The sequence below is a fragment of the Carassius auratus genome, chromosome 33 (genome assembly GCF_003368295.1).
Source record: "Carassius auratus strain Wakin chromosome 33, ASM336829v1, whole genome shotgun sequence".
Taxonomy (NCBI): Eukaryota; Metazoa; Chordata; class Actinopteri; order Cypriniformes; family Cyprinidae; genus Carassius; species Carassius auratus.
This window is the reverse complement of record NC_039275.1, coordinates 1,199,285-1,209,059: the sequence shown is the minus strand read 5'-3', so window position 1 is coordinate 1,209,059 and position 9,775 is coordinate 1,199,285. Positions and strand designations below refer to the sequence as shown.

Here is a 9,775-nt window from a genome sequence, read left to right as displayed (position 1 = left end):
TTCTGCTGGACGCTGGGAATCGATAGACCTTTTTCAGATGTTATTCAGGATCCACAAACTCTCTCTGGTTTCTAAACAAGAAGTGTGGCTTGACATTTATGACACCTACACACTCACTGCTAGAATTGTGTTTTGTTTCTCATTAAGAGAGCATTCATACGTTTTCTAGAAACAAACTGATTTCTGATTGTGATGAATGTTTTTGTTTTTCTAGGTGACGGTATGAATGCGTTCATGGTCTATAAAGTGACGACTAAAGTAAGAAAAGCTTCAGGTTGTGGTCTGAGATGATGTGGATCTTCTGGAGGACGTGTGTGTGACTCTGTCTCTGTGTTTGCAGACCAGTCTGTCCATATTCAGCAGAGACGAGGTGTGTGTCAAGAGGCGCTTCAGTGATTTTCTGGGTTTGCACAGTAAACTAGCCTCCAAGTACATGCACATGGGCTTCATCGTTCCTCCTGCGCCTGAGAAGAGCATCGTGGGTAAGTCCGTGATCAGAGTATGATCAGAGACGTGTTGTGATGGTGTCATATCAATGATGAGCTCGTGTGTGTGTGTGTGTGTGTGTGTGTGTTTCAGGAATGACGAAGGTCAAAGTGGGAAAGAGGATCTGTCATCGGTGGAGTTGTAGGAAGAGAAGATCTGCTTTGAAAGGTATTCAAGATGAGATGTAGAGTTTCTTTATTCATATTCACATTTTGATGAACCGTTACCGATTCTAAAAGTTAATGTGTGAATAAAACTCACAGAAACATTGTGTAGCTCCAGCCGTGCAGTAATCACAGGAATATTTGTGCTTTCTCACTTTTGATGTGAAACAAAGTCTCCGCAGTTGTATCACTGAATTCAAGCAATGCATGTGTGTCTCTTTAAATGTGTCACTTTCCAGAAGAAGTAAACTCTGTAATTAGTTACTTTTTTATGGAGTAATGCATTATGTTTTAACACTGGTGCTGTAGTTACTACTGTTATAGCACCAAATAAACACGAACGAACATCAGAAGAATCACTGAATCAGTCATGAATCATGTAATCAATCAATCAGTGAATTGACCACAGAAAGACATCAGTAAATCAGCTTCTGATCAATAATGACACGTAAAATCACATTCACCTGAGAAAAGACATGTAATGACTCGATAGCCAGCTAGAAAAAAATTCTACTAAATTTTCTCTTTTTTTTTTTTTTTGAAAAAACTCATGATGATCAATATATGCATTACGTTACATTTTTATTATATTTTTAATGTCTTTTTAATTAATCCTTCTTGAAAACGAGTTCTGACATCTGCCGTGGTTATATTTCATGAACAAACTGGAGTAGAAACAATATATCGTAAAAAATATTATAAAAATATTTTTAATAATGCTTATTATTCAAAATGCATATTTTTATTATATAACATTTTATAATTTAAAAAACTGCCTTTAAATGTTTGTCTATTAATCACTTTATAATAGTAAAAAGTTTAGTTTAATATTAGTAGAACTTGACATGTGCTGGACCTGATTTCCGTGATATCAAACGAATCCGAATCGAATCGATACGCAGGAGTCTGGTGTTTTCTGCTGGTCTGATGCGCTGGAAAGATCACTCGTGTTCTGCTCTTTTGTGGCTAAAAAGGTTAAGCAAGAAATATTAGATAAATAATAATGGAGGTGTGCTGCTGTGCTGTCGTTCTCTCCGCCGCTGATCGCTGCTGTGCTCCTGGTTTTGCACAAACTGATGAATCGAATAAGAATTACAGTTAAGTGAGGCGCTGACATTTCTCTGCCCTTTTTATCCGTCCGCTGACTGACGTGAAGGTCAGCGTTCCTGGTGCTGATGGGAGATGTCGTGTTTGTGCTGCAGGTATCTGCTGAGGACGGTCAAACACCCAGCGCTGCTCAAAGACCCCGATGTCCTGCAGTTTCTGGAGAGTTCAGAGGTACCCTCGCTCCTTCATATCATCACACACTTACTGAGTGCTCTTGGGTTTATTCCCGTCAGGCCAAACTCATGTCTGTAACAGCATTTCATACTTTTTAATTAACTGGCTTTAACAATAAACTAGAGGCAAATGCTACTATTGAAAAGCTGGGAAAATTTTCCGGATTCTTATGGATAAATGCATTGGAAGCTTCAATTCTGTCACAGGATAAAAAATAAAAGAAGTAATTGCACATTTTTATCTCAAAATTCTGACTTTTTTCTTGCAGTTCTTGAGAAAGATTAAAATAATTGTGAGATATAAACTCTGGATTTAGAAATAAACTCTTAATTGAGAGATAAACTCTGAATTTAGAAATAAACTCTTAATTGAGAGTTAAACTCTGAATATGAAGAAATAAAACTGAATGGAGATAAACTGATTGAGAAATAAACTCTGGATTGAGAAATAAACTCAATTGATATATAAACTCTGAATTTGAAGAAATAAACTCTGAATTTGAAGAAATAAACTCTGAATTTGAAGAAATAATCTCAGAATTGATATATAAACTCTGAATTTGAAGAAATAAACTCTGAATTTGAAGAAATAATCTCAGAATTGATATAAACTCTGAAATTTGAAAAAATAAACTCTGAATTTGAAGAAATAAACTCTGAATTGAGAAATAAAACTGAATTTGAAGAAATAAAACTCTGAAATTTATATATAAACTCTGAATTTGAAGAAATAAACTCTGAATTTGAAGAAATAAACTGAATTGAGAAATAAACTGAATTTGAAGAAATAAACTCTGAATTGATATATAAACTCTGAATTTGAAGAAATAAACTCTGAATTTGAAGAAAATAAACTCTGAATTGTAAGAAAAAACTCAGAATTGGAGATTAAACTCTGGGATTGAAAAATAAACTCTGGATTGAGAAATAAACTCAAATTGATATATAAACTCTGAATTTGAAGAAAATAATCTCAGAATTGATAAATAAACTCTGAATTTGAAGAAATAATCTCAGAATTGATATTAAACTCTGAATTTGAAAAAATAAACTCTGAATTTGAAATAAATAAGCTCTGATTGAGAAATAAACTGAATTTGAATAAATAAACTCTGAATTGATATATAACTCTGAATTTGAAGAAATAAACTCTGAATTTGAAGAAATAAACTCTGAATTGAGAAATAACTGAATTTGAAGAAATAAACTCTGAATTGATTATATAAAACTCCTGAAGGTTGAAGAAATAAAACTCCTGAATTGTGAAGAAATAAAACTCTGAATTGACGAAAATAAACTGAACTTGTAAAGAAACTAAACACTCTGCAATTGATATATAAACTCGTGAAATTTTGAAGAAATAAACTCTGAATTTGAAGAAAATAAACTCTGAATTTGAAGAAATGAAACTCTGAATGTGAGAAATAAACTCTGAATTGAAGAAAAAACCAGAATTTGAGACTTAAACTCTGGATTGAAAAATAAACTCTGAATTGAGAAATAAACTCAAATTGATATATAAACTCTGAATTGAAGAAATAATCTCAGAATTGATAAATAAACTCTGAATTTGAAGAAATAATCTCAGAATGATAAATAAACTTGAATTTGAAGAAATAATCTCAGAATGATATATAAACTCTTGAATTTGAAGAAATAATCTCAGAATTGATATATAAACTCTGAATTTGAAAAAATAAACTCTGAATTTGAAGAAATAAACTCTGAATGAGAAATAACTGAATTTGAAGAAAGTAAACTCGAATTGATATATAAACTCTGAATTTGAAGAAATAAACTCTGAATTTGAAGAAATAAACTCTGAATTGAGAAATAAACTGAATTTGAAGAAATAAACTCTGAATTGATATATAAATCTGAATTTGAAGAAATAAACTCTGAATTTGAAGAAAATAAACTCTGAATTTGAAGAAAATAAACTCTGAATTGTAAGAAAAAAACTCAGAATTGAGATTAAACTCTGGATTGAAAAATAAACTCTGGATTTGAGAAATAAACTCAAATTGATATATAAACTCTGAATTTGAAGAAATAATCTCAGAATTGATAAATAAACTCTGAATTTGAAGAAATAATCTCAGAATGATAAATAAACTCTGAAATTTGAAGAAATAATCTCAGAATTTGATATTATAAACTCTGAATTTTGAAGAAATAATCTCAGAATTGATATATAAACTCTGAATTTGAAAAATAAAACTCTGAATTTGAAGAAATAAACTCTGAATTGAGAAATAAACTGAATTTGAAGAAATAAACGTCTGAATTGATATATAAACTCTGAATTTGAAGAAATAAACTCTGAATTTGAAGAAATAAACTCTGGAATTGAGAAATAAACTGAATTTGAAGAAATAAACTCTGAATTTGAAGAAAATAAACTCTGATTGTAAGAAAAAACTCAGAATTGAGATGAAACTCTGGATTGAAAAATAAACTCTGGATTGAGAAATAAACTCAAATTGATATATAAACTCTGAATTTGAAGAAATAATCTCAGAATTGATATATAAACTCTGAATTTTGAAGAGAAATAATCTCAGAATTGATAAATTAAACTCTGAATTTGAAGAAATATTCTCAGAATTGATAAATAAACTCTGGAATTTGAAGAAATAATCTCAGAATTGATATATAAACTCTGAATTTTGAAGAAATAAACTCTGAATTGAGAAATAAACTGAATTTGAAGAAATAAACTCTGAATTGATATATAAACTGTGAATTTGAAGAAATAAACTGTGGAATTTGAAAGAAATAAACTGTGAATTTGAAGAAAATAAACTGTGAATTTGAAGAATTAAACTGTGAATTTGAAGAAATAAACTCTGAATTTGAAGAAATAAACTCTGGAATTTGAAGAAATAAACTCAGAATTGAGATTTAACTCTGAATTGAGAAATAAAACGAATTGATGAAATAAACTCTGAATTTGAAGAAATAAAGCCAGAATTGCAAGGGAAAAGTCACAGGCAACTTTCTTCTTATTGTTTTATTCCTGGGCAGAAGCAAGTTTGCATATAAATGTGTTTTCCTGGCTCTTTGGAGTGGATTCTCTTGACAGAACATAGAAGCAGATATTTCAGATGAACCATCTTGACATCAGTTTATACATGCAAAAGAGCGATTGTGTATTCTTCAGTGAGAGAAGTGCATTATATTAGGTAAAGTCACCGGTGTTAATAGCATCACGCTCTCAGTTCTCCTAAACAACACACAGAACAGATCCAGCGAATCTCTGCTCTGCACTCCCTTATTTTCTCTTTAAAGGCCCAGAAGTGGCTTTGGCGTGAGTGTCTGTATTAAGTATGTATAATGGAAGACTGAGGCAATTGTAAAGGGCTAAACGCTCGGCCGATTGAAAGCTATTTTTGCCCGTGGGTCCTCTGAGAGTTTTCCAGGGTGAAACGTATTAAATTGGACCGGCATTGAAATGTATGGGACTGGAGAAACTCCCTGTGCGCTGCGGGAGGAGAAACGCTCCCCGCGGGACGAGGGCTGAGCCGCGGCCTGTTAACCGGTTTGTTTGCCCTTATTTGTCATTTTATCCCAGCTGCCGCGAGCCGTTAGCACACAGGCGCTGAGTGGAGCCGGAATATTGAGGATGGTAAACAAAGCAGCCGACGCTGTCAACAAGATGACAATCAAGATGAATGAATCGGATGCGGTAAGGCTCGGATTTTTGGACTTGAATAATGAGACGAATTAATGAGCTGCTCTCTGGCTCCGGTCCTAAAGTGTGTGTGTGTGTGTGTGTGTGTGTGTGAGAGAGCGGGGGTCAGGACATGTGAACACAGCTTACAGTCAGTACAGTGTCACACATCCATCAGACTTGCATGTAATCATGGATAAAATCATGAATTTAGACTTTAAGAAAGATGACACTCTGAATAAAGGTTCATAATTGATCTGTATATGGAACCTTTCAAATGCTTCAAAATATCTTTCTTTGCAAGAACTGATCACTGTGGTTTATTTTGCTCTAAGTGTGTGTGTGTGTGTTTGTGTATAAAGTGGTTTGAGGAGAAACAGCAGCAGTTTGAGAATCTGGACGTTCAGCTCAGAAAACTTCACGCTAGTGTGGAATCACTGGTGTGTCACAGGAAGGGTGAGAACACACATAATAACATCATAAAACAATAACAACACGTGTTTAATGAGTCATATTTATGATCTTCTACACTACCAGCCGTAAGTGTGGGGTTGGTTAGATTTTTAATGTTCTGCTCATCAGGGCGGAGTTTATTTGATCAAAACTACAGTAAAACTGTCAAATATTATTCTAATGTAAATCATCTGTTTTCTGTGTGAATCTGTGTTAAAGTGTAATTTATTTCTGTGATGCTCCGCTGTATTTTCAGCATCATTCCTCCAGTCTTCAGTGTCACATGATCTTCAGAAATCAGAATAATATGATCATTTACTGCTCAAGAAACATTTCTGATTATCATCAATGTTGAACACAGTTGTGCTGATGAATATTTCTGTGGAAACTGTCAGTAGTCAGTAAGATTTTAAAAAGAGCAAAATAAATTAAATTGATCAAAAGTGACAGTAAAGGCATTTATAATGTTCCACAAGATTTCTATTTTACTTTCTGTTCATCTGTGAATCCTGAAAAATAAAATGCATCACAGTTTCCACAAAAATATGAATGTGTTCAACACTGATAATAATCAGAAATGTTTCTTGAGCAGTAAATCATCATATTATTCTGATTTCTGAAGATCATGTGACACTGAAGACTGGAGGAATGATGCTGAAAATACAGCGGAGCATCACAGAAATACATTACACTTTAACACAGATTCACACAGAAAACAGATGTTTTAGATTAGAATAATATTTCACAGTTTCACAGCATGTTTGCTCAAATAAATGCAGAAGAGTCTTCATAGCTGTTCCAGATTACTGAGCTGTAGTGTATAAGCCTCTTCTCTGTTCTCTCTGTGACTCTCAGAGTTGTCTGTGAACACGGCGTTGTTCGCTAAAAGCGCGGCTATGCTTGGAAACTCGGAGGATCACACGGCGCTGTCGCGAGCTCTGTCCCAGCTGGCCGAGGTGGAGGAGAAGATCGATCAGCTTCATCAGGAGCAGGCGAACGCTGACTTCTACCTGATCTCAGAGCTGCTGGGAGACTATGTGCGGCTCATCACCGCCGTCAGAGTGAGTGGAGCACATCCTGAGCGCTGCTGCTGGCCACAGTGCACTTCAACACTGTGTGTGTGTGTGTGTGTGTGTGTGTGCAGGGTGTGTTTGACCAGCGGATGAAAGCATGGGGCAAGTGGCAGGACGCTCAGCTGATGCTGCAGCGCAAGAGAGAAGCCGAAGCTAAACTACAGTACGCCAGCAAACCTGAGAAACTGCAGCAGGCCCGAGACGAGATCCGAGAGGTACAGAACACCTCAGACTCATCACGAGCGCTGGGGCTGATGGGAAATATCCCTTCCCTCCCTTCGGTTCACTCATATCTCTGCTGTGTTTAGCTGCGATCACCTGACAGCTGCAGGAATTCATGACACTTATTGATTCTTTTAAGCACCAAACATTTCCAGCCTTTTTAATTTCTGCATTTTCCCCGTCACGCCCCACGAAGGAGATGGAGGAGGTAGGACCTTCGCTTTGATTTGATTTGCTGTCTCCATCGTCACACACACTGTAGACCAGACACTCATTATAGATTCATCACACACTCGTCTCACACACCGCAGCGGCTTTAACCTCTCACTTTAAAAAAAAGAGTTCAGATGAAGTGAAAATGTGATCAAGATCAGGAGGAGTGTGTTTCTTCATCAGGTTTGGAGAAATGTCTCATCAATGGATGCTCTGCAGTGAATGGGTGCCGTCAGAATGAGAGTCTGATAAAAACATCACAATAATCCACAGCACTCCAGTCCATCAGTGAACATCTGGAGAAGACAAAACCTGAAACACATCCAGCATTAAGATGATTTTAACTCAAACACATAGAGTCTATAATCCATAATAACACTTCCTCCAGTGAAACAGTGTTCTGGTCTGAATCAGGAGAGAAATCTGCACAGATCACATGACTCTCATTCTGACGGCACCCATTCACTGCAGAGCATCCATTGATGAGACATTTCTACAAACCTGATGAAGAAATTCAACACGTTTTCATCTTCAAGTGAACTGTTCCTTCACCAGCTGCTGGTTCATTTGTAAAATTTAATAAAAGCTGATGTCTTGTGTTGTTTAGTTGTAGTTTTTAATGCAGGATTCATTACAGTTCACGCCTTAATACCATAAATCATCATCATCATCATCATCATACGCTCGATAGACCTTCTGATCTGATGCGACTCTGTTTGTGACTGTTTTTCTGCTCTTTGTGTTTTTTAACACACACTGAAGTCATAAAGCCTCTCGTGTCTCGGTGTGTGTGTCTCTGTGTCTGTGTGTGTGTGTGTGTGTTCAGTGGGAAGGTAAAGTGCAGCAGGGGGAAAGGGATTTTGAGCAGATCTCGAGGAACATCCGGCGAGAGGTCGGTCAGTTCGAGGTGAGAAGCGTGTCTTTGCTCTCGCTGTTAAACCAAGCGCTGGACTCTCTGACCTCAGATTCTCTCTCTCTTCACAGAAAGAGCGAGTGAAGGATTTCAGAGTCGTCATCATGAAATACCTGGAGTCCCTGGTTCAGTCACAGCAGCAGGTAAGTGTTGAACCATCATGACTGACTGATAAACTCCAGATCAGCAGCTGTGACAGCTCTTCTCTTGTGTGTTTCTGTGTTTCAGCTAATAAAATACTGGGAGGCGTTCTTACCTGAAGCCAAAGCCATCGCGTAATCATCACACCTCCGGCTTTCTTTATTCCACAGCATGATCATGCAAGAAGAAGCAGCTCAGACTCAATGATAGCACTACATGAATAAACCCAGAATCTGAATCTCTTTGTACCTGTTCGGTGTCTGAAGATCAGCGTTGTGTTTCTTCACTCTGATGGAGATCCAGCGATCGGCTCTTTGTGATTCTCAGCTCGTTCGTCTCATATTGAATGTCATGTTAGGCAATGATCCGGCAGGGGAAGGCCTTCTGTTCTCGTATGTACAGAATGAAGCATTAATCTTTAATAATCAGTATTTAAGAGCATCAGTAATCGACGAGGCGTCTGGTAGCTCCTGCACGATGGATGAATATACATATGTATATTTTTTTATTTTGCTTTGTAGCCTGAAATTTTGGATCGTTTCAGTTAATTCATTGTTCTAACAGATTTTTTAATCAGGAGTATTTTTTACTCTACATTCCTATATCTGAAGCTTAATAAAGGAGTGAATGCGTATCAGAACTGGACTTCATGTTTTTGGCTTCAGTTTAAAGTGGGTTTCTGCACGCTTAAAAACCACATCTTTGGCTCAACAGAAAACTATTAATGCAACAGTTTGCATCAGTCTTTTGAGTTATGATGATTTTTAATAAAATTATGTTCAACCAGCAAACTACACTGTTAGAGGAACTTAATATTTAGTTGCATAAACACAAATGTTAATCAAAAAAGAAAAATTATAATTTATAATTAGAATGGTGAACATGGAATAAATTAGTCTGATCTATTCCTATAATAGCACATTATTTTAAATAAATTAATTTGCATAAATGAAGCTCATATTTCTAACGTTGTACATACATAGTCATCAACAGTGTTGTGTGTAATGCTTTTCCAAAGAATTAAGTTCACATCAAGATACTTATGAAATAAGCATGTTACATTATTATCATTATTGTCATGTATGCATTAAATACTGTTTATGCTATAGAACAATTATGCATAAAAGAACACTGGATTTAGCATCAAAATTAAAATG

The 9,775-nt window shown here is 35.6% G+C and overlaps 1 pseudogene; it reads left to right on the top strand.

Moving 5' to 3' along the window:
• Positions 1-9,254, top strand: part of LOC113052811 (sorting nexin-2-like) — a 15,357-nt pseudogene extending 6,103 nt beyond the window's left edge.
• The last annotated feature ends 521 nt before the right edge of the window (positions 9,255-9,775 follow it).